Source organism: Mytilus californianus, unplaced genomic scaffold (genome assembly GCF_021869535.1).
Source record: "Mytilus californianus isolate M0D057914Y unplaced genomic scaffold, xbMytCali1.0.p SCAF_10, whole genome shotgun sequence".
NCBI classification, from domain to species: domain Eukaryota; kingdom Metazoa; phylum Mollusca; class Bivalvia; order Mytilida; family Mytilidae; genus Mytilus; species Mytilus californianus.
Genome location: NW_026262582.1, coordinates 23,474,312 through 23,500,346, shown reverse-complemented (window position 1 = coordinate 23,500,346; position 26,035 = coordinate 23,474,312). Strand labels below are relative to the sequence as shown.

Genomic DNA, 26,035 nt, shown 5'->3' with positions numbered 1-26,035 from the left:
AAACGTACGGTACCAATTTTACTTATAGATTGAAGATTAATTTTCTCATAAACAGAGAAACAGAAAAAGTTTATCTGTTTTAGCTACAAGTTTACACCATTCTTTTACCAATTCATCATCATGCATATAACTAACGTAGGATAGGTTCCGCCAACTCTAACACTTGTATGATTATAAAGATGTAAATAAACATACTTGAAAATAATCCGACCTTAGTTAACATGGTTAATCCAAACTCCTAAAATAGATTTTTTGGGAAATTCATAGGCATGTTAGATTTATATATAAACAAAATATCATAACAAGACAATATTCTCATTCACATCACCAACGTTATACATGTACAGTTATAAACAGTAAGTAAACAATTAATTTCAAACGTATTCTTATTTAGTATTTAAAAAAAATACACCATATTCATGCTATGCATAACCAAATAAGCTATTAATTTTAATTTTAAATATTTCCGATAAGATAGGACCACTTTGCAACCAGCGTATCTTTTAAATGTATTGCGTAGTTTTTCAGGGAGCCCGTTTTTTTTAAATGCATGAATATTTTTGCATCTTAATTGCAAGAAGAAGAAAAAATGTTGCAAAAGGTAGGTGAACAAACAATTGTTTGCTGAAATTGAAAATTTAAAGTAAAAAAAATCAAAACAATATTTGTTTAGAAAAAAAATCACTTTTCCTCTTTGTAATTGAAGACATGATTCAAATTACAAAAAAAAACTAACAAAAGTTAAATAGTCTCTATAGATTTATAAGCATTTGATATATATCATCGTTGCTCTCTCTGTATTAATCGAGAAACGTATAGACTAATTAACATGACAATTAGCTGATCAATAAATTGGTAGCAGCCTAACTGTGAGATGACATGTTTGGTAAATATATACGTCAATTCAGAGTTGGGAAATTAAAAATCTTTAAATGCATACTATATTTATAGACTTTTGATTTCCCTTCCTATAAATATCATGTTTACTCATATATACATTGAAAATTTCCCTAAATTTATTATTCTGCTATCACACCTGAAATTCGTCTTTAAAACAATGAAATGATATCGTCTATTAAAACATATATATAAGAAAAATTAAAAATAAAACGAAACATTCTGTAATGAGTATCTATATTTTACCACATATAGGTAAGTCGAATATTTATTTTAGATAATAATGAGCAATATGTTATTGTTTTTTTTCAATATATCTTATACATATTGTTACTCATTTTTAAAATTGCTGGAAATAATATGTCGATCTCGTATTAAATTACATGTAATGCCCTATTCTCAAATGCAAAATACATGTAATAGTAAGTGGCCCTTACATTCTTATAGTAGCTCACATCCTCGTAACTTGGTACCTGGTGTATGATTGGCTCGGTGGCAATTATGCCACCTTTTATTTTTTGTATCTTAACTTTCATTGTAAATCAAAATTTGGTAACATACAAAATTAGGAAGAAAACAAAACGTACCTAAAATCTATCAAAATGACATTTAATTTCTGTAAGTATATGTTCATTATATTTAAAGACAAATTTAAGAGACATCTTGAGGTAAATAACAGACTTCAACAATATAGTGACAGGAGTTTATACTCAGCTCTAAATCGCTATCAGCCTATAAATGTTGTAAAAAAATATGATTGAAAACGTCCTTAACTTCACCCCCCCCCCCCCCCCCCCCCACCAACCCCCCAACCCCCAAAAGCAACACAAAACAACAATAAGCCAATAAACGAAGTCAATATCGACGTTCCTGACTTAGGACTAGCACTTGAACGTGCTGTTGAGATAATCTAATTTCTGTGATTACAGCCCCATTCTCCCTCCCCCTCTTTCAATCTAGGTCAGTGGAATTATGAAAGTTTCAGGAGAGCTTTTAGGGAATGGACATGCACAAATATTGACAAACGTCAGCTTCAACTTTTGGCAAGAGTGTACAAATTCCAATTCTTTCCAATTCAATGCCTAGATTGTATGCTCCAGTTTAACATAAGTAACGAACTATTTATGAAACAAAGGATGAATTGTTACTGCTGAAAAAATGAATAAAAGATGGATTATTTCAAATAACCACATAGTTTATTTTTCATTGTTTCAAAGAAAAATAGGGCTTTGTAATACCGTAAAAATACTTGTGGCATTTACCCATGTGAGATGATTATTATGTGACGATTAAATGCATTGCTACATTGTATTATAAAGAGATTGTCCATACTTACATGTCCCTTCAAATCGTATGGAAAATGGAACAAAAGAGAACGACAATCAATGACTAGTCCATTTATTATGATTCATAATTTTGACAACTTTATTTTAAAAAAATGAAAGAAATCGATGTATTTCAGATTAATTTATGTAGCTACTAGATGTATCGGAACGACACGAATGGCCCGGCCCTTCTCGCAAATTATCAAAGTCTAAAGCCCGTTATTTCAGCAAAAATCAGCGGAGCGGAACCAAACGTAAACTCAATCTGTAACTCATCATAGTAAAGTCACATACTAAAAATCAGTTCAATATGTGAAGGCGTTTAGAAAAAAGTCCGTATAATTTTTCGTTTCGGAATGACGGAATGAGATATGACAGAATGACAGAATGACGGAATGACGGAATGACAGAATGACAGAATGACGGAATGACGGATAAGGGTAACATTATATGGCCCCGACCACTTTATGGCAAGACCATAATAGAAGCTAGTTAATATCTTGTGGTAAAACTAACCGACAGGTTGGTTAGTATTGATTGATTGGTGTTTAACGCAACTTTAGGCACTGTTGGCTATTTCGTGGTGGCCAATTTCTAATGCTAGTGGAAAACTGAGCGCCCAGAGAGAACTACTGACCTTCGGTAGAAAAACTGACAAACCTAGCCAATATAGATTCGAGTCGAGCGCACCTGGTTGGTTAGTAATATAATGAAAAAAGTTTACTTATATGTACATGTATTTGAGGATTGCTAAGTACTATGTTTTATCTAAATGCCATTATCATGCTGAACTATATAAATATATTTAAATTTCCAGATCATATTTGGGAAGGTAGAGAAGAAATCAATAGGTCAGAATACCTTTCTAAATCTAAATTAAATAAACAAGTTTCTTCCAACGACGCGCGCGTTTCTATATCCAGGAATGAATTCAAGTTACCAAACAATGTTATGAAAACAAAAGGACCAAAAGTGCAGCCATAAGAAAGATTAATCAATAATGATTTTAAAACAAGATCAACTACGTCTTCAAATGTTTGGAAAACAAAAGGACCAAACATGCAGCCAAAAGAAAGGTTATTCCATAATGATTTTAAAACAAGATCTACTACGTCTTCAAATGGATGGAAAACAAAAGGACCAATCGTACAGCCAAAAGAAAGGTTAATCAATAACGATTTTATAACAAGATCTACTACGTCTTCAAATGTTTGGAAAACAAAAGGAACAAAAGTGCAGTCAAAAGAAATGTTAATCCATGATGATTTTAAAACAAGATCTACTACGATTTCAAATGATTGGAAAACAAAAGGACCAAACATACAGCCATATGACGGAAACCGTACTAACGAATCTGCACCGAATCTATCTCAAACAACTGAATATGAAACAAATAATATTGGTATGGTAGCAGGTTCTATTATTGCGATTGTTGTAACATTTGTTATAGCAGCAATTGTATTATATAACGCTAAAGGCCTAAGAAAAAGAATACATGTATTCTCAATTTGCATATCAAGTAAAGGGCAACGTCGAACTATAAATGAAGAAATTCCTAATCCAAATGATGTTGAACTACAACTGATGAACGGACACAAAGAACCGATCGGAATTGATACAAAGAATGTTTCCGATTAGCATATCTGGAATTCTGTTTTAGGGCATTGTGAATGCAGTTCTCAAACTGCGGTCATTGCTTGTGCGAGCTAAAGTTATAGATTCCGAAAGAGAATATGGTGAATATGAAGATGAAAATCAGATTTTGTACAACCGCCGTACAATTATGAACCTGGTTGTTTGGCCAGTTTTGTTATGAAAGGATAATAACTCCGAAGATTCAATATTGCTGAGTTGTATAATTTGGATATTCCTGCGTCTATCAGTTTTTAGTTTTATATTACTGACAATTACAGATTCAGAGCGTACAAAACCAGTCAAACAAGGGATCGATTTAAGACAATATCACTTGACATTTACTAGACAAACTTACAAATAAAGATTAAGCTGCCCGGTGAGAATGAAAGAGGCCCAGTCATGCAGAAAAGATATAACGTTATCAGACAAAAGAAAGAAGAAGGCTACTTATTAGTCATACCTTTTTAAAAATAAATGATAGATTTAAACATTTATCATATTAAAGATCGAAAGAGATTATGTTACCGAAAAAATACATAAGCGGGCTTGTATTTGAAGTAAACTATTATGAACAGTCTTCTGTGTGGCCTATTGTGGAACGGTTATTCTCTAAAATTTTTTACCATTTACACCTTTCCCAATCGATTGTGAAAAAAATGTTCCCCTCACTAGTGAAAAAACTGTTCTCGGCAGCTGATTGGTCAATATTTCTGCCGGGACTACTTGTTCTCCAACTGCATGAAATATGTGGTGCGCCTTGTTTGGAGGGACTTCCCGGAACAGAACATTCTGCCTTCGAACTTTTCAGATTTAGCCTACTTTATACTCGTAAAACTCCTTAACGTTTTGACTTTATGTACTAACACGTTTACGGATTGTTTGTAAAAGAAAAATATGTTTTAAATAGGAATGAAGCTTGCGTTACCGACAGTACTAATCAAACGCAGCTAAATATGACAATGTTTGCAATACTTCTGTTTACATAAACGCAAATAATTTGCAATTGAAAGTACATCGACGAAAGATGAAAAAAAAACAACAAAAAACACATCGATATGAATGCAACGTAAATGCGTTAAAGATGAGGATCTGAACTGCATTAGGCAAAGACTATCAAACTTATTTGTAAATAATATTACACATCGTAAACTGTAAATAATTATAAGATTAAACACGAATGTGTTATTTTGTTGTGTTTTTGAATTTTTTTCTGGAATGTTTCAGAACATTATCGCTGTCAATTCGCGTTTTAACCAACTTCTGAACATGTAGTTGTAACAAGGAGTGGTCCCGGTTTACGTCACTGAGACAGCAATCCAGTGACATGACATACAAGAGAAACCATCAGTCTTTAACAAAATGCAGATGTCAATACAATATGTCAAGCTCTAAATCGCCCAAAGTCTGAAAAAAGTGTGAAAAACTTTGACTGCGAAAATCAACGATTTGCCTTTTACATCAAATTCCTTAAAATACTGAACATTTAGATATAAGTAAAGACGAGGTTTTGGACAGGCATAAAAGCATGTATCGGAGTTAAGTTTTGTTTATCCCTAGCTATTATGAACAGACATCTTACCTCGAACTAAGTCTCCCTATACTTAAAATTTTATTTTCTACACTGAACGCCCCAAATATTATACATTTTTAAATTCTAATTTTGTATTTTAAATATTTGATGGATGAACATAAACATTTTGTCTTACTTGAAAGCATATTGCTTTAAAGAGACTCATGTTCAAAATGTATTGAGAAAGATTAAAAAGTTGCGAAAAAAAATAATCCGGGTTATAAAAACCATAAGTAGAAAAAAAACAAACAATGTCATCGTCTTAAAGGAAAAACTACAAAAGTACGAACAGTCCACAAAATACTACAAAGAACGATACAGATTGAGCAACACAAACCGCCACCAAAGGCAACAGGGGACATGTGTATCCGGAAAGATAAGCAGTCCATACAATTCTACAAAGAACTATACACATTGAGCAACACAAACCCCCATCAAAAGCAACAAGGGACTCGTGTATCCGGAAAGGTAAACAGTCCACACAATTCTACAAAGAACGATACAGATTGAGCAACACAAACCCCCATCAAAGGCCAGAGGGGACTCATGTATCCGGAAAGGTAAACAGTCCACACAATTCTACAAAGAGCGATACAGATTAAGCAACAAAAACCCCCATCAAAGGCAACAGGGGACTTATGTATCCGGAAAGGTAAACAGTCCACACAATTCTACAAAGAACGATACAGATAGAGCAACACAATTCCCTTTCAAAGGCCAAAGGGGACTCATGTATCCGAAAAGGTAAACAGTCGACACAATTCTACAAAGAGCGATACAAATTGAGCAATTCAAACCCCCACCAAAGGCAACAGGGGACTCATGTATCCGGAAAGGTAAACAGTCCACACATTTCTACAAAGAACGATACAGATTGAGCAACACAAACCCCCATCAAAGGCCAGGGGGGACTCATGTATCCGGAGAGGTAAACAGTCCACACAATTCTACAAAGAACGATACAGATTGAGCAACACAAACCCCCACCAAAGGCAACAGGGGACTTATATATCCGGAAAGGTAAACAGTCCACACAATTCTACAAAGTCCAATACAGATTGGGCAACACAAACCCCCATCAAAGGCCAGAGGGGACTCATGTATACGGAAAGGTTAATAGTCTACACAATTCTACAAACAGCGATACAGATTGAGCAATTCAAACCCCCACCAAAGGCAACAGGGAACTCGTGTTTCCGGAAAGGTAAACAGTCCACCCGATTCTACAAAGAACGATACAGAATGAGCAACACAAACCCCCACCAAAGGCAACAGGGGATTCGTGTATCCTGAAAGGTAAACAGTCCACACAATTCTACAAAGACCGTTACAGATTGAACAACACAAATTCCCACCAAAGGCAACAGGGGACTTATATAGCCGGAAAGGTTACAGTCCACACAATTCTACAAAGTCCAATACAGATTGAGCAACACAAACCCCCACCAAAGGCAACAGGGGACTCATGTATCCGGAGAGGTAAACAGTCCACACAATTCTACAAAGAACGATACAGATTGAGCAACACAAACCCCCATCAAAGGCAACAGGTGACTTATATATCCGGAAAAGTTACAATCCACACAATTCTACAAAGAACGATACAGATTGAGCAACACAAACCCCCACCAAAGGCAACAGGGGACTCGTGTATCCGGAAAGGTAAACAGTCCAAACAATTCTACAAAGAACGATACATATTGATTAATACAAACCCCCATCAAAGATCAGAGGGCACTCATGTATCCGGAAAGTTAAAGAGTCCACACAATACTGCCAAGGATGATTCAAATTGAGCAACACAAACCCCCACCAAAAGCCAGAGGGAACTCATGTATCCGTAAAGGTAAACAGTCCACACAATTCTACAAAGAACGATACAGATTGAGCAACACAAACCCCCTATCAAAGGCCAGAGGGAACCCATGTATCCGGAAAGGTAAACAGTACACACAATTCTGCAAAGAACGATACAGATTGAGCAACACAAAACCCTATCAAAGTCCAGAGGGAACTCATGTATCCGGAAAGGTAATTTGTCCACACAATTCTACAAAGAACGATACAGATTGAGCAACACAAATCCCTTTCAAAGGCCAGAGGGACCTCATGTATTCGGAAAGGTAAATAGTCCACACAATTTTACAAACAACGATACAGATTGAGCAACACAAACCCAAATAAAAGACGAGAGGGAACTCATTTATTCGGAAAGACAAACAGTCCACAAAATTCTGCAAAGAACGATATAGATTGAGCAACACAAACCCCCATCAAAGGCAACAGGGGACTCATGTATCCGGAAAGGTAAACAGTCCACACAATTCTACAAAGAACGATACAAATAAGCAACCTAAACCCCTGCCAAAGACAACAGGGGACTCATGTATCCGGAAAGGTAAATAGTTCACACAATTCTACAAAGAACGATACAAATAGAGCAACACAAACCCCCATCAAAGGCCAAATGGAACTCATGTATCCGGAAAGGTAAACAGTCCACACAATTCCACAAAGAATGATACAGATTGAGCAACACAAACCCCCATCAAATGCAACAGAGGACTCGTGTATCCCGAAAGGTAAACAGTCCACACAATTCTACAAAGAACGATACAGATTGAGCAACACAAACCCCCATCAAAGGCCAGAGGGAACTCATGTATCCGGAAGGTAAACATTCCACACAATTCTACCAAAAACGATACAGATTGAGCAACACAAAACCCCCATCAAAGGCCAGAGGAAACTCATGTATCCGGAAAGGTAAACAGTCCACACAATTCAAAAAAGAACGATACAGATTGTGCAAAACAAACCCCCACCAAAGGCCAGAGGGAACTAATGTATCCGGAAAGATAAACAGTCCACAAAATTCTACAAAGAACGATGCAGATTGAGCAACACAAACCCCCATCAAAGGCCAGAGGGAACTCATGTATCCGGAAAGGTAAACAGTCCACACAATTTTACAAAGAACGATACAGATTGAGCAACACTAACCCCCATGAAAGGCCAGAGGAAACTCATGTATCCGGAAAGGAAAACAGTTCCTGAGTGGCACCTGTTGTGTTGCTTATGGCAAATTAAAATTCAGTAATGAATCGTCATCGGTGACGTCAGTCACAAATAAGTAAAAAAGAGGACAGTATTGTGTCTATGAAACTTATCTTAGGTCATTTTTGAATTTTTCCATAACGTTCGCCCAAATAATGATGGCAATGTATTATAGTCAGAATAATGGCTAGATAGAATAAATAATTTACATAATTTACGTATCAGCGTTCTTTTCATGACGTAGCAATAAGCCTCAATTTTGTTTTTTAACCAAGTTTTTGGAAAGCAACAATTTTTTTTTTCAGAACGGAAACACGAATAGCATGAGTAGACATAAAATATTTCGTTACATTGTTTTTGATATCACAAATTATTATATATAATGTATGCCAAATCTATCTTATATACGAGGAGATTCCGTCAAAACTTATCCAACATCTATTCGAGTTCTACGAAAATCGTTCAATTTTACTTTCATCGACTTTCTTAAATTGTTGTTTTGTCAAAATGAGAAACTCTCCGACTTCAAATAATAGATTTGATATTGGGGGCCAAATAAAGTCCTTATCGCACCTACATACATGTGAGTTTTAATTTTGGGGACGCCTTTTTTCTTTAATAAAAGTATCGCAAAATTATGAATTTACAGTTCTTAACATATTCATGCATATTGCTGAAAAATATTTCATGCTAAATAATGTTTCCAATTAAGGATTATTTCGAATTAAAATTAAATAGCCCTTCTTCAATATAAATTTAGTATGCAAATAATTGTATATTTTTCTGTTGTAGCTGTGATCTTGGTATGATTTGAAGCATATACTATATTTATTACAACCATAAAAAGGAAACTAAAAGTCAATTTGTGGTGTACATGTTGTATATCTTGCTTTTTCTCATCAATGATTTTGCATATTTTCTGTGATTTACACAACCTTGGCACTCACACATACATTTGACATATGAGAGAATAAGTATAAAACTTGGATTCTATGAACAACAATTATACACTAAAAAAATGTTTGTTTACCTAGAGTATTGCTTATATAATATGATATATACATTATATTCATCCAAAAGTCAATAGAAACTGAAAATTAAAAAAAAATATATTGAATATGTTTTATCAGAAAACATTTTGTTTGGATGGAGAGGGAGCAAGGAACCTGGGATCGCTTACTTTTAAAGTATTGGATTTGGGGAACTAGCATACTTGATTTCGGAATTTGTGACGAAGACAAATCAGATGAATAATTTACTTTTTAAAAATATAGACATTTTGGATTGAGCATATTTTGACAAATTTAATCAATTTATCAATTTGATATGGTACCAGTAGCGATAAATTCCTACCTTCATCCTTGCTTCAGAATGGCTACTATTGGTTGATCTAATAGTAATCATGGTGGACAATATTTTTATTAATATTTGATTTTCACTTAAAAAAAAAAGGACAGCACCGTTGATAAAGATTTCATTACCCTATATTATAGGCCTTAAAAGTTTTAACAAAAACGGACAAAGTGTACACAGATGGAGGGCAGTTCTCCTTATCCTAAAAGAACATACTTCTTTGCAAACAAAGATAGGTTTGAGTTGCAAGCATGTAAATGCTGTGATAGTTTTACAAAAACGTTCATACTGTCAGAATTGTTTATACTTACGGGTTCCAACTAATATAATAATATCACTGCTGCGTAGGATCATCTCAACCTCGCAGATTCGCACAGACCGGCTTGATTTGTAGTTCAACCCTGGATGGTAGCTCTAAACTGGCGGAGGTTGACATACTGTTCTTTTCGAGCGGTTAACATTTAGTTTTAAAAAATGATTGAAATGTTCAGTACATATAACCACATTTCTGAATATTAAATTTTGTTGGATGTAATCCATTTTCAGTGAAAATAATTGTAATGTCTATGTTAGCACATGCATTCAATGAAATAATATTCCCGGAACATCCAGTTGATGAAGTGAAGTGACACTGACAGGCCATGCCGCAATTAAATACTGAACTATGACATCAAAACTGTGAAAGGACTGTATAAATCATAGAACAGTTATGTTACTGTGTGACATTTATCAAAATTATTCAGCCATGGCTTTACATTCATTCCAAATTACATATTTTGTAAACGTCTGCTTCTACCTTCACTTTCACTTGTACAAAACACAAAGAAAAGATTTTCGACAAGGGAAATAACTCTTGATAAAACCTTGCGAAGTTGTCAGAAACAAGCAATCCTAAACTTAATTCTTTAAACAATATTACCACTCAAATTCTTTTGAATGTTGTTAAAAATGGTCAAATTTACAAGTAAAGTTGTCAAGTTTTGCCATCAGTAGCCGCGTTTTTAAACAATTCACTAGATCATTTTTCACAGCAATATGTGATTTATTTGGAATGCAAACACTTTACATAAAAGATATGTAAATTTAACAAATAGTTAACCATATTATTGGTGATAACTGAGAATTCCGGAATTCACATAAACAAATGACAATATTGGGTCTGTAACTATGTAAACGCACAAATAAAAATGCACTCTGTCGATAGGGTTCGTGTTGCGCTGAAAATGTTTAATGGTACCATAATAAAAGGGTCTTAGTACACTGTAATTGTATTAAATATTATTAAGATCTGTGAAGTTCCATTTCAAGCATATGTTGATGATTACAGAGAATGACTAATTTAGAATGCATTTGTACATAAAACGGCATGTGTGTTTTTTTATCTAGTTTCATCCTGTAGTTGTCGAACATTATAGTCCACGTGATAGTGAACACCTAAAATGCTGTTTGAAAAAAGCACTGTCCCTGGGTATCTTCCACTTCATGCATGGTCGCCTTTTTCATTATGTCACATCATCACTACAAAACGACAAAAAAAGAATTTTGTATTTGATTCCAAGAATTTTCCAATAATTTTTATCGTAGTGTTGAATTTCTGCCGGAACAAGAAAATCGGCCAAAAAATCCGACCATATAAAACACTGTATTGACCTTATGAATGCGCAGGTGTATGCAGTGCTATCAAAAGATATAATATAATTTACAAACCGTGATTGACCGCCATATTTTACGAATTCTGCTTAATCAGAAGTCGTTAAAAGGTATACAAGATAAGACAGATCAAACTACATATTTGAAAAGATCAAGAGTGGGTTTCATGTATAACTGATAATGGAAAAGAACATTGAATGCTCAAAAGTCTTAATCGGTCGAACTAGCACGTTGATATATGATTTACACCGTTCGAAACAGTATGAAATAAACGAAATTGTAAGTGTTTATAAGAAAGTAAATTCATGATTTGTTCTTTGTATTGTAGTAATTCGAAACACAACATAGAGGGTGACAATATTGATATTTTTGCCTGCATCTCATATAATTATTCTAATACATTTGACTTTAAGGATCCTATTGAAGTTTTGCTTAATATTATGCTTCAAAGAAGGATGTATGACAGATGTGACGACTATAGATTCCCTATTGTCAACTTTCCATTTTTCAGTCAGTTCGATTATCCCTCTACCCTGTCGTATGGCGTTGTTCTGAGTCATAACTGACAACCACTAAAATAGAAACTGAATGAGTTTTCGGCGGTTTTCATCACGAGTTGGTTGACCTATCTACCGTGTCTTTGTCTAAACAAGAGAAACATGGTTCATGATAAATATCTTGAACTACCAAACTTAATAGTCTGATATGCATATATACCGCTGTTTTTCTATTTCCTTGCGTGACATTTTTATTGAGTTCAGATTTACATGAAGAATGTTGGATGTATAGCAAGAGACACTTATCCTGTTTACCAGTTTACAGTTAAATCAGTTTCCTCGGACATTTTATCCTGATTTGTATATTAGTTAAGGCGACAGTAGCTTACCAATGTTCAAATATGGATTACCCTTTTAGGAAGAGAACAAACACTAGGGAAAAAGCATAAAATTCAAACAGAGCGAGACCAGTTGAAATGACAGTGTAAGCGGTTTCTGCTTCGCATGCATCACCTGCCATGCGCATTTTAACTATAAAAATATATTTTCGAACTTTGGTATAAGATGTCGCCTCCTAATAACTACGATGTGAGTTCCGAAAATAACATTAAACGTATTATTTTATCAATATATGTACACTGATTTATATTTCTTTGATAAATAACCGTCGATCCTATATCTTTAATTGCATTGAATACAAAATATAATTTCTCAGGGCGATATCGAAGATTAAACTATTGAGATTACAAATGCGCATTGGGAAGTCCCCAGCTACACAGATAGAGACGTTTAAAAACTGGGGAGAGACACAAGATGTGCAGGTTATTTCGTCATCTCCTACTACAAAAGAAGAACTGCAGACATTGATATTAGCAGCATCAGAGGAAGGTTTACGTGTGCGATGTGCTGGATCTAGACACAGCTGGGTGCCAATATTTTCAGACAACAACCAATTACTTATTTATGTGAGGAATATGAAAAGCGACTACAAAGATGGTTCCAGAATTAGAATATCCATTGTAAGTAGCTATGAACTAGAATCACTTCACTGGTGGTAAACAACAAGTCAATGATGTTAATGCAAATCCATCGGTAGCAAAATACATTTGTTCTTACACGATTGTTACTTAAAATAAATGTTCTAAATGTTCCAAATGGCTTTTTTTTGCTGTCCCTGGTTTTACTTTACTGCTTTCTCCTATAGCTGATAGATGCAATAAAAACTTCATCAAATTCTGCAAAGGAAACACACAAATTTATAATTGAAGGCATGCGCAATCGAGGTTACAGATTAGGACGGGAAATATGTTTCATTTTCCAAATTGAGGGAAAAAACAGTTTTTTTGATATTCCATAAAAGAATTGAGAATGGAAACGGGGAATGTGCCAAACAGATAACAAAGAGCAGAAAACAGCCCAAGTCAACTAATGAGTTTTCAACACAGCAAGAAAATCCCGCACCCTGAGGTGGGCTTCAGCTTGCCCCTTAACCATAAAATTATACTAGTACAGCAAAATTGACGCCACATTTAACTTTGAAACATATAAATGAACCAAAATTAAAATTCACACAAGGCTGACAAAGGCTAGAGATTCTTGACTTAGGACAGGCGCAAAAACAGGTCGGGGTTAAAAATGTGTTGTGTGATCTCAACCCTCCATCTATACTTCTAGCCAATGTGAAATAAACATACACACTGCAATAAGCAAATTAAATCTCAGTTCAAAAGAAGTTCGAGTTCGATGTTAGAATAGGTAACAGAAGAAAGTAAGCAAAATGACAATGATCAACATAAATCAAAAAAGGACTACTAGCAGTTACTGACATACCAGTTTCAGACCTCATTTAAACTGATCAAAAGATTATGTCTTTATCCCCGACCCCTCAACCCCACCCGCCTTTGGGGTTTAGTATCATGCTTTCATGAAATATGCAAGAAGAACATTACCCGTATCATGCCATCAACTGGTTTTAGAATACATGTTTATTCCCGATGCAAAGACCCTATGAGTGAATCAATATTAATCCAAAATATGCCATCTTTAACCCCCTTTTTTATATTTCGATTAGAAAAGTAAAGAAGGACGCTATTATTTCTTTTCAACAGTCCGATTGTTATATAATACAGTGTTTACCTAGGCTGACTCTCAGCACATACAATGAAAATCACGACATTACAGATTTTACCATATAGAGTGTATTCAAATAGATAATCTTTAGTGGAATAAGTGTTTTAATCAGTCGTACATTCCATCAAAGCTTTTCAAGCGTACCGTGAAACACTCAGCAGATACCAGGTGTAAAATGTAGTATACAAACAGCAAAGTGAAGGCAAATAAACAAGTCAGTGATATTTTATGTGAACACAAAAGTGCTTGCTACTGGGCTGGTGATAACTCCAAGGAAGACACGTCCAACAAAAGTGACATTGACCCAGGAGTTTTATGTAGAGTCATCAAAGATGTCAGGTTTATAGTTGTGTACGCATTTCATCTTCGTTGGCGCTTGTATCAGAACAGTTGGAAGGCAATATTGAATCCTAAGTTAAAGAGCATGAAGAATGTGATAAATACTGCTAAGCGAAGAGGAAAGAAAAACCTTTAGTGCTAGGAATATTTCAGCATTTTGTACATTATCAATTAACAGAAACTTCATTAAAATAATCCTTGTAACACATAAGTATAGACTTCATGTATAAGAATATTTGTCGAAAAAGGTACCAGTGACGGACAAGGGTTATGTTCATTAACATAGGTCTACTTCTTTTTTACTGATCCTTTCATTTCAGAGCAAAAAAAGCGAAGTAGACATTCTGACTGGAGTGACGACAGGAGCCTTTAAGAAGTTCCAACTGAAAAATAAGTTAAATATTGCAGCTATTGTTGTAACAGATGCTGTTCAGATGGTAAGTGTAGTAGCAACTGACTGTCACGTGAGTAATTTGTCTTCCTAATAGTCTTTGTAGAAGTTGTCTTGGACAATTTGTATATGTTATTTTAAAATAATCTATTTATTGCTGAGTGCTTAACGTCCAGTGGCAAATAGATCATGCATGTTCAGGATGAGAACAAATTAACACTAAGCACAATAAGTAGGTGCTGTATAAAAGGCCGTTAAGAATGAAGGTCGGAGAAATTTGGGCTGCCACCTGAAAATGAGGGTATGTTGGATTAGCAAAAAAATCACCTTTGCAACAGGCCACGTACGAATCCCTCAAAGCGTTGTTTCTAAGGTTCTAAACGTGCAGGGAGTGTGGCGCTCTCTTCACATGAGGCATCAAATCTAACGTCTCCATTCTGATCGGACATGCCTGTGTACTTGTACATTTCCGCGTAGCCAAATGTACGCCCATTGATTGGGTTTTACTTCAAGTCCGAAGAAGATCAATCAGGACATTTTATTGCTGGCTATGCGATATGAGGTTTGTTCATTTTTGTTGAAGACCTTACATTGACTTAGCATCTATATCATTTGGTCAGTGGTGGACAGTTGACCCCTCGGCAATAATGCCACATCTTCTTCCTTTTTATACAAACGGAACCAGTTGAATAGTGTAGAGTATACATATTAACTATGTTGGTTGTGCATGATAATATATATATATATATATATATATATATATACAAGTCTAAATTGAAAACAACGTTCAAACCTATGATTGCGTTGGATAAAAACCGCAATTTTTATACGTGTGCATGCAAAACAAATTTCTTGTTAGAAGAGTCTAAATACAGCACAAACATCAATTTCCAAAAGACCAAAAAAGTTAAAATTTATTTTAACAAAACGCATTTGACTAACAGGTCGAACAACAAATGTTCTTAAATCCTGCTGCTGCCATTGGCGATTGCCAAATAAACGGATCACCGATGTAATAAATGGATCTTAATTATAAATTTAATACTAAACAGAAAACAATAAACTTGCGGAAAAGATGGTATACCGCAAACAAAAGGTGCAAAGGTTTTTGTACATCATATCCGGATTTCGACAATTAATGTCTCATCAGTGATGTTAGAAATCGAAGCGGTATTTGGAAAGCCATACAATTTACCTCAATTTAGAATAGACTCTTGAATTTTGAGGAGTCAAAATAGGATGAACGGATCATATAAACCCGAAGGCAAATATAATACAAGCCCAAACGAAAAAATATAAACAAGTCTAAATTGAAAACAACGTTCAAACCTATGATTGCGTTGGATAAAAAAAAATATATATATATATATATATATATATATATATATATATATCAAATTGTATGTACAAACAGGGCGTAGGATGGGATGCTAACACACCAAGTGACAATGTGGTAAAGATACGCATAATCGGAAGTGATGGAAAACTAAGAACCTATACATCTGACGACAAAGAAATGTTGAGGACGTTTTGGAGTAATATTCGATATGACAATAAAACTCATTTCTGAGATTATCGTCGAGGTGGAAAATCGATACATAAACTTAGACGACTTATTCTATAATGTTAAAAATATACAACAAGTATTTGAAGAAAACTAGTCGATTGAGATATTTTGGTTTCCTTACAACTTACTGAGCCAGTTTGATTATAATCCCCAAAATGACGATGTCTTGATCCGAGTAATAAACAAAGAAACGAAGAAAGTAGAAACTGCAAACCAAACCTATTACGACGGGAAAGAGGGGAAAGACTACTTGTCAGCGGAAGCTCTGTTGATGATATTACCAATACTAACAGAAAATCCTTCGTTGACTCCACTATATGCATGGTCATCGTTTGACGCGTTAAAGAAAATCATTTATCCGACCGGTACCCAGTATCAGGAACTTCCACACGCTGTTCATTTCAGGTAAGCTTATGACATATTCGTAGAAATAGATATTTAAACAACTTGACGTTATCACTTACAACTCGTAAGAATGTCGAAGCGTGTACAGGGTACTGCAATGCAGAGGGGAAATAATAATAATTACAAGTATGGATATAGGTTTAAGTCCTTATGCGCTTTCCACAAGATTGGTATATTGCACCAGTAGACAGATTAGCGTCTTCTGTTAATGTTTGAGAGAGTCTGATAGCAGTTAAATGTAAATCCCCATATTTTATTCGGTAAATTTAGCAGAAACCAAAACGTTAAATCGCATAGATTACAATTTTCATTTCGTCCAAAAATGAAGCTGATAGTATGTGTTACGATAATCATGGAAACGGAATATCCGGTTAAGTAGATCGTACACATTATTCTCGTCAACTACTATTCTTAAACATTATAAATAGCTTTTAGCAAACACGGAAGAGGGACAAAACGGGTGAGTAAAACATTCATAAGTCGAAGAAAAACAGAGAACAACAAAAAAAGGCGACAGTCTACAAAACACTACACATAAAATCAAAGATTGAGCATTGCGAGCCTACCATAATCGACCAAAGATTGAGCATTGCGAGCCTACCATAATCGACCAAAGATTGAGCATTGCGAGCCTACCATAATCGACCAAAGATTGAGCATTGCGAGCCTACCATAATCGACCAAAGATTGAGCATTGCGAGCCTACCATAATCGACCAAAAATTGAGCATTGCGAGCCTACCATAATCGAGGATGTAAATATAATTGTTTAGTAGTTCTTGCTGCATTACTAGTGGAAACCGTTCTTCTGTGTTAAGCGAATAGATTAGAAGTAATCATTGACTGCCAGTTTAGAACAGAAAGTTATTTTGGTTCGAAATCTCCAATTCGTATCTTCAGCGACAACCATGTATATGGTTTGTTATGGCCGGTTTTTGACTAATCAAAATCAAAATCCTAGTTGAAAACTTATGACTTTCTTTACAGACAGTTCATTGAAAAAGCTCCTGTAAATAATATGGAATTTGCCTTTGATTTGAGAGGAGATTTTCTCCGACTGTTGAAGATTATTCAAATCGTTGTAAACAAAGTAGACAATTATGAGGGAAAAGATGAGTATCCATTTAATGTTGTACTTGAAATGCGTATGATGGGGTAAAGGTAAATATCATAAGAAACCAAAAAGTAATTAATCGTATCTTACTGAACGAGATTATCAGTCTCAGCAACAGTATACAAGTAATTAATCGTAACTTACTGAACGAAATTATCAGTCTCAACAACATTATAAAAGTAATTAATCGTAACTTACTGAACGACATTATCAGTCTCAACAACAGTATAACAGTAATAAATCGAACATGATGAATTATCAATGGTTTTAGAAAAGAGAATGAATTTTTCAGCTACAATGAGATGTAGGTGAGAAACTTCATCAAGTTGAAAGACCATAGCAAAGATGTGTATCGCAATGTGTATGCAACTGTCATACAAGTGAGAGGTTTAGCTAGCTATAAAACCAGGTTTAATGCACCATTTTCTACATAAGGAAATGACGGTACCAAGTCAGGAATATGACAGTTGTTTTCTATTCATGTGATGTGTTTGAGCTTTTAATTTTGCCATTTAATAAGGGGCTTTCCGTTTTCAATTTTCTTTAGAGTTCGCTATTTTTGCTATTTTACTTTTTCCTAGGCAACTTCAATGACTTTATTGCAATATAAAGTCATCGTCTTCTCCTTCGTGTCGACTGAGACGAACTGTATCAGTCATGATGCTTGGTATAGAAATGCATCACTAAAAATGACAAAGCAAAATTAAAGATTGTTCACTTAATGATGTTTATATAAATGATACAATTAATATAAATAGAGTGTAATGAAACAAATCAAAATGTGCTTCAGTGCTTGTAGTTAAGGTAAGTGTTCAATATTGGGATATTGTATTCATTGTTTTGGGCTGCTTTCCTAATTGAAAAGGTATGAAATGAGGGGTGTTTACATATATAATAGTTTTTCATCAATGTTTAGTTTGCAACTTCAGGGTTAATTTTGAATTTTCTATTTGTCTTATTTGATTTTGTTCTTGACAATTAATGCTGTCCGTCCTTCTTCGTTTAATCGATTTACGACCTTTGATTGTTCATATGTCTCTCCTTTTTTAAATTAAAAGGAATATTCATTTTTAGTGACACAGTTCTTTGTCCTGGTATAATCGGAAATCCTGACTATGGCGGATCTGGTCACGTGTTATATATTGAAATTGTAAGTGTCGTCAACAAAAAAGGATGGGCAAAGTTTTCCATTGACGTAGGTAAAGAATGGATGGCTTTAGATGGTGTCCCACATTTAGCTAAAAAAAAGGATTTTCTTCCTGGTATTGAGGACCATATTTACAAGGTGAGGACAAAAAAGCAGCCGTCAGATTGAGTTTTTTTCTAAAAAAGATACATTTAGTGAATGCAAAATTTAACTTTTTAAAACATAATCTTTGGAAATAAAGAATAAAAATACATGTATTAAACACAAGTTCAAGTCTCCCCTCGTGCAAACTTGTGATTCCTTACCCAGCTTTGGCTATACATGTACTTTTGTTCGTTTTATTCATAAGATTTTTTTGGTTGTTTTTTTTTCAAATATTTTATCCTCGAGCATCACTGAAGAGACATCTATTGTCGAAATACGCATCTGGTGCAGAAACAAAATGGTATTGGTAATGTTATTTCAAACTACCGAATGTATGTCTATAACAAAGAATCATTGCATAAGATCGATAGATAACATGTTACGTAGACTCATGTCATCGAACGAATGGAACGAATGTAATAAAACTGTCATATTCCTGACTTGGTGCAGGCAGATATTCAAATGATCTGTCTGTCACTGACATTTCACCAGCAAATTCGCTACAAAGTCAAAGGATGTCATTAGCACGGAAAGAAGCGGATCAAAGGAGTTTGAAACTCTATCTGTAGAGGAAATTGGGTTTTTTTCGTAAATTTTAGACGTCGCTATCTATCTTGGCTTTTTATCCAAGATAGAGATTAACTCTGGATTTCATATGTCTTAAGTTTAATTCAAAGACGTACTAACCATATCTTGTTAAATGCTTTGCTGATGACACTATTTGAGAAGCAAATAAACTCTTGCATATCGTATACTTGAACGATTTAATTTTGGATCTAAAATGTCTCAAAAGCGCATATTATATAAGGCATCTTACATACTTAAAACATAACTATAGACTAAATATATGTTAGCATAGCCTTGTGTAAACTAGTCTACTCTATTGTACGCCTTTTGTTGTAAAATTATGGTACACAATAATAATAACATCGATAATGTAATTATTTGAATTATCACCTAGCTATATTTGTTTTAGTGTTTTGTATTATTCTTTCAGCATATTGGACAACATATCAACGCATTTAAAGAGCAACTGACCAAGTCCGGTGCTGATCCAAATGGAATGTTTCTCAACAAAGGTTTTCAAAAACTATTACGACTGTAACAGAGATAATCAAAAACATTTAGCAAAAAAAAAAAGGTGCAATGCAGTGATTCTTGTTAAACATCCACTTACTTTGATTTTGTTTATAAATATCATAAAAGTACGTTTACTTTAAAAATCAACTGTAGAGAAGTTCGAACCTATTGGAAGAGTCTGCATATGCGATTAAGCCTTTTCCTTATTTAAGTAAATCCTACCAATTAAATATTATTTCAATAACTACAATTATGATAATTGTTTCAAAACAACGCACCAAAAATTCAAAACTGCTAAACATATGCATTTTACCAAAATAATTTTAGCGATAGCAACAATAATGAACATGTACAAGATCTAAATAAAGTAATCTTGGTAATAAAGATATTATTATTATTATTCGATATTGAAACAATTCGAAACATTACTCAATTTTATTCGCGTTTGTCATCCAAAACCAACAGTAAGCTAACATGTCACTTACAAATTTTGAAAGACAACATGTTAAGATGTTTGAAAAATTAAAAAGAAACATGTTTTTTTGTCTTCTTTGAAGCTATATCTTAATTATAAATTGTCGATTTTGACAAATATACAAACTGCCATACATATATAATGTCAGGCTTCTTGAAATAATTAGCCAAATCATCCATTCAATGTTGAATTTAAAAAACAATGTGTTCAATGTAAATGAACATGTACGATTTTTCCAATTCATGACATTTTACACCTCCCTGCAGGGGCGGATCCAGCCAAATTTAAAAGGGGAGGTTCTCAACCCAGGAGAAAGGGGGGTTCCAACCATATGTCCTCATTTAAATGCATTGATCGTCCAAAAAAGGGGGGTTCCAACCCCCGGACCCCCCCCCCCCCCCCCCCCCACGATCCGCCACTGTCCCTGGTTTTTAATGAACTGTCAGAACATTAAAATTTGATAAAACAAAAAAAAATGAATAGATATTATTTTACTTTCTTATAAATCTTCGAATTACTCTTTGAATGTTAAGGGGATGGCTTATTTACAGTATTGCCTTTTTTTTTCATTCCTAATTTCCCACGTTAACCCTGTTTTGTCTGAAAGAACACTCAGCCTGTTTATCATGTTTATTTGGTTAATCAGAAAATTTAAGAAAACATAATATGATTATAAATAGCGTAGGAACTTATCACTTTACTAAGACTATATAACATTTCCTGTAGGTTTCTATTTATATTTCAAAATATTTCACCACAGACTCTATTTAAATGTTGATCGCTTAAACTAAAGGACTTTCATTTATAAATTTTATTGATAAAGAAAGTAAAAATCAAAGTATTTATAGCGATGGCTGTATGAAGAAGCTGCTGTAAAACGTTTCATGTCATTCAATGATGGTTTGAAAAAAAACCTGATATTTTAAAATTTGGCAATGACCTATATTTGAAAATATGAAATGAAAGAAAAAACAGAAAATAATGTCATGCGTCCGAATCGCTTTTCTGGATCTACCTTTATCGGAAACGCTATAACGCAAAATTGAAACCCAACGATAATAAACGCTAGACAATTTGTTTTTGGTCTGTATATACAGTATGTACACATATCAATCTTGCTTTAGAACCAACAAGCTAAATTCTTGTAAGATTACCATCAGAATCTTTCGACTAAACAATATTTGAATACCAGTTTAAGGTAAGCGTATATTACAGTTATTTTTTTAATTTCATTTATAATCAGCATGATATTGATAGCCTCTGCTGAATAATTTTTCTTCTTCCATATTTTATATTTTACATGCTTAATTCATATTATCATTTTGATTTAACATGTTTAATTGGTTACCGTTTTATGCTTTTCATGCTTACGGAGTTAACTTAAAATAATTTTTATTATTCAATAATTTCTTAGTTTATATACTACAGCATACATGTATATTTGATGTACACATATGTGTATTAATGTTATGATAGAGCTGTGTAAATATATATATACATGCTTGCCAGATCAAATTCTACATGTGAATATACGAAACAATCTGATATACATGTAAATTGTAAATTAAAAAAAAAGTTACAGATCATTATAATTAAAGTTATTTAACTAGTTTTTGGTTAGTCTAGGATAGAAATTGTCTTAACATGACTCGACTCATAAGAGTAAAAATTTTGAAATTCAAAGTGATTAAATGTCCCTATTCTATACGACCTTGACTGCGAATTTATACATCCAGCACAGCCAAACGGACACCAATTCTCGCAAGGGATTTAAAGATGTCCTTTTTTGTCGTGTTTCATGTTCAGTACAAGTTTGTGCTGTTTCGTTCCATTTCCTTTTTTTTTTTTTTTTTTTTTTCTTAATTTGATATTTTCCTTTTACACTATCTAATTACCAAATATTTTATTTTTTTATAGTCGAGCAGCCACATAACTGAGTTTTCCGGTCCTATATGACATTTTGGGGTGTCTGGTCTTTTCAGTTTCTCAATTGTCAATAGACTGGGAAACCTGTTTCAGACTTAATGCTGACCTCTCTAGCTAGTTGTCGTATGTTTTTTTTTGTCGTTTAGTTGCTGTCACATTGAAACAAATATCTCGAAGTCAGAGTTAGACCTTTGTAATAAATAGAAAAAAAACAAAATCTGAGTATTAAGAAATGGAATTATATTCTCAAGAACTAATTAACAATTACTCATAAGAATATAAATCAATTGTTTTAAAAACAATTGTAAACGGTCTTTCCCCTCCGAAACAGGATTGATTGATTGATTGATTGATTGTTTGATTGATTGATTGATTGATTGATTGATTGATTGATTGATTGATTGATTGATTGATTGATTGATTGATTGATTGATTGATTGGTTTGTTGGTTGGTTGGTTGAATATACATATTGGACCGGGCCACTAGGAACAAGCGAAAAACAAAGGGAAATCCCTCATCCCCTATTAAACACATGGACCGGACATTGATTGATTGATTGATTGATTGATTGATTGATTGACTGATTGATTAAAGTTTTACATGGCACTCTCTACGCGAGAAATCTGATTAAACTTCCCAATTCTGACCGAACGTGGCTGAGTATTATCTATCCCGCACAGCCAAACGGACGCCTTGGATGTCCTGATAAAAAATGATCCAAGCATCCTTCATTTATAGATTATCTCTATTTTCTACGTTACATCGGACTTCAAGTTTTATTTATTTGTTGTGTGTGCTTTTTGTTTGAATTTTGTCTAGGAAGTTTCGCTTTCTATATTTGGATGAGGAATGTTTTTATTCTAAATTTAGGTCCACGCGCTGTGGTGTTTGTGAAGTCACATGATGTCTGAATTTAGGATTTTTAATTCTTTTTAGGGGAGACCGTTGAACAGACCACATGCGTATTGATCAGAGTAATACGATAACTATTGATTTAATTTTTTTACAGGTATTGATGTCGGGTCATGCATGCTTTTTGCGTACACATATTTACGGGAGCACAGATTTGTTTTTGATGCATGTTTAGGAATTTGATTGTAGGATTTTACTAATATTTACGAACGAGGGAGCGATTTCTATGTGATTGATTTTAATTTTTCAATCCAGGTCAGGTCATCAAGCGGACCGCACGTGTATTAATAGTGCTAACGGGAATATATTTTCTTAATTCATTTTACAGGTAAACTGATGTCTAATCGTTGATCACAAGTCTTTATTCATTGCATGCACACACAAATAGTGTTGTTGTTATGGTACTTTCAGGTGAAACACAATAACGGGGACATTTACAATTGGTCTTTGTTATGTAAGCTCTACAGCTAACTTAAATACATTTGGATGCCAGTTTTCTGTTTTCAATATTTGACATTGAATAGTTTAACCTCATTCTTTGGTGCATCATCATTGTCTTTTGATTAAAAATTTTAAAAAATTATGAAAACAGATAACTGTTAAAAAATATTTGAGCTGATAGTAATCCTTGACGTACTAATTTGAAACCAGAAAATTTTTTTTGTCAACACAGGCTTGCTCTGTTTGATGGGATGAAAGAATGACAAACAAGCGAGCCTGTTTGATGGGATGAAGGAATGACTAACAAACAAATATGTATGAATTGAAAACTGTCATTTATTATTAAAATGAAGAAGAAGGAACACAATGAAAAACATGTATAATAATTAAATCAATAAATCATATTTATAAACAACATATATGGTTATAATGACAAAACCTTATTGACCCATTCCATCAAAGATGGGGTTATATTCGCCCATCAAAGATGGGGGTTACATTCGAATATAACACTGACTTCTTGTATAACAAAGTAAAATATGAACCTAATGTGCATAACCGAATGAATGTTGAATATACACAATACTTCAATTAACCAAAGTTAAAATATTTAAAATTTAATATGGTTTCAAAAATAATTTATTATCAAAATAAGTTATCCAGGGAGGGATGGTGGGTATAATTTCAGTTCCAAAATGTTTCTTCCAATTTCTATCTGCAAACTGAAGCGCCATCTGAGATCAGATAATATCAGGGAAAGGAACTTACTTAGTGTTAGCATTTCTCCAACATAAAGTCAAAGAGTTATGCCGCTTTCTACATTACCGCCTAGTTTGCCAAAAAATCATTTTTGATAAAAATTAGCATTTTTGTCAACACACGCTTGCTCTGTTTGATGGGATGAAGGAATGATTAACACACAAATATGTATGAATTGAAAACTGTCATTTATTATTAAAATGACGAAGAAGGAACACAATGAAAAACATGTAAAATAATTAAATCAATAAATCATATTTATAAACAACATATATGGTTATAATAACAAAACCTTATTGACCCATCCCATCAAAGATGGGGTTACATTCGCCACAATATTGTTACTCAAAGCCTTCCTTGTAACAATATCCCCCATCCAAGCTGTGATCAAAAATTCAAAATAAACAATTAGTCCTAACTACCTAAATATTTTATGACAGTAGGACGGTCAAGAGTTTAACCCATCGTCAGCTGCAAGAAAGGATTTTTCATTTTGTTTTTCATTACTGTTGGTTTTATAAACTCTCTGAGAATTGGGATAAATACGTATAATATTGTATGACCAAAGGGTTAAACGTAAATACTTCGTTTTTATTATGTGTTAAGTTATCATCGAAATTAATGATAAAAAACAAAAAAAACCAAAAAATAGTTATTACAAAGAACAAAATTTATGGTTGTCAGAGGCCCATGTCCCCATGGCAACCAACACCTAACAAAAACCATATACACAACACAATATTACCTAAGTCCACAATGTACACATGACTGGAAATAAAGAGGCCCATGTCCCCATTTCATTTTAAATCGCAGATACAAACCTAGATTCAATTAAGAGTCTTATGACACTTATATCTACATGTGAATATCCTCTCTTATAATGATAGATAGAGGCCTTTGTCTCCATGCAACCAACATACTACAATGTTAAGTTCTCCATGTATAAAGGATTGAATGAAAGAGGTCCATGTCCCCATTTCATTTAAAGACATCTAACTAATTTTACCTCCTCTTATTTCACGTAACTTCACCCAAAATAGATAAATATCTATATCAAAACATTATCCACTATAATGTCATCAAAATTATTCCATTCTCATACATGTATCGAAAATACACCACATACAATAATAAACATTTAATAATTAAAATGAGGAAAACATCAGGCAAAATCAAAAGGTAAAAAATAAAATTTTAAAAAAAATGTGAATTTCTTAACCT

At 33.8% G+C, this 26,035-nt stretch overlaps 4 long non-coding RNA genes across 5 annotated transcripts in view; 3 read left to right on the top strand and 1 right to left on the bottom strand.

Annotated features, from left to right (window-relative positions):
* Positions 1–16,372, bottom strand: part of LOC127717799 (uncharacterized) — a 73,177-nt gene extending 56,805 nt beyond the window's left edge. The window contains exon 1 of the long non-coding RNA XR_007989380.1: positions 16,339–16,372. This is a non-coding gene — a long non-coding RNA (uncharacterized LOC127717799). The remainder of the gene's footprint in view (positions 1–16,338) is intronic.
* On the top strand, positions 290–5,045 carry LOC127717797 (uncharacterized). The gene is made up of 2 exons (XR_007989377.1): positions 290–356; positions 3,040–5,045. It is a non-coding gene; the product is annotated as an uncharacterized LOC127717797 (long non-coding RNA).
* Positions 5,828–8,092, top strand: LOC127717798 (uncharacterized). 2 transcript variants are annotated; one of them, XR_007989379.1, is made up of 5 exons: positions 5,828–5,987; positions 6,356–6,447; positions 6,816–6,906; positions 7,090–7,458; positions 8,010–8,092. It is a non-coding gene; the product is annotated as an uncharacterized LOC127717798 (long non-coding RNA). The 2 variants fall into 2 exon arrangements; XR_007989378.1 differs by lacking the exon at positions 5,828–5,987 and adding an exon at positions 6,238–6,263.
* Positions 16,373–18,942: 2,570 nt separating the features above from the next.
* LOC127717800 (uncharacterized) lies at positions 18,943–20,700 on the top strand. The gene is made up of 2 exons (XR_007989382.1): positions 18,943–19,214; positions 20,218–20,700. It is a non-coding gene; the product is annotated as an uncharacterized LOC127717800 (long non-coding RNA).
* Positions 20,701–26,035: the final 5,335 nt, after the last annotated feature.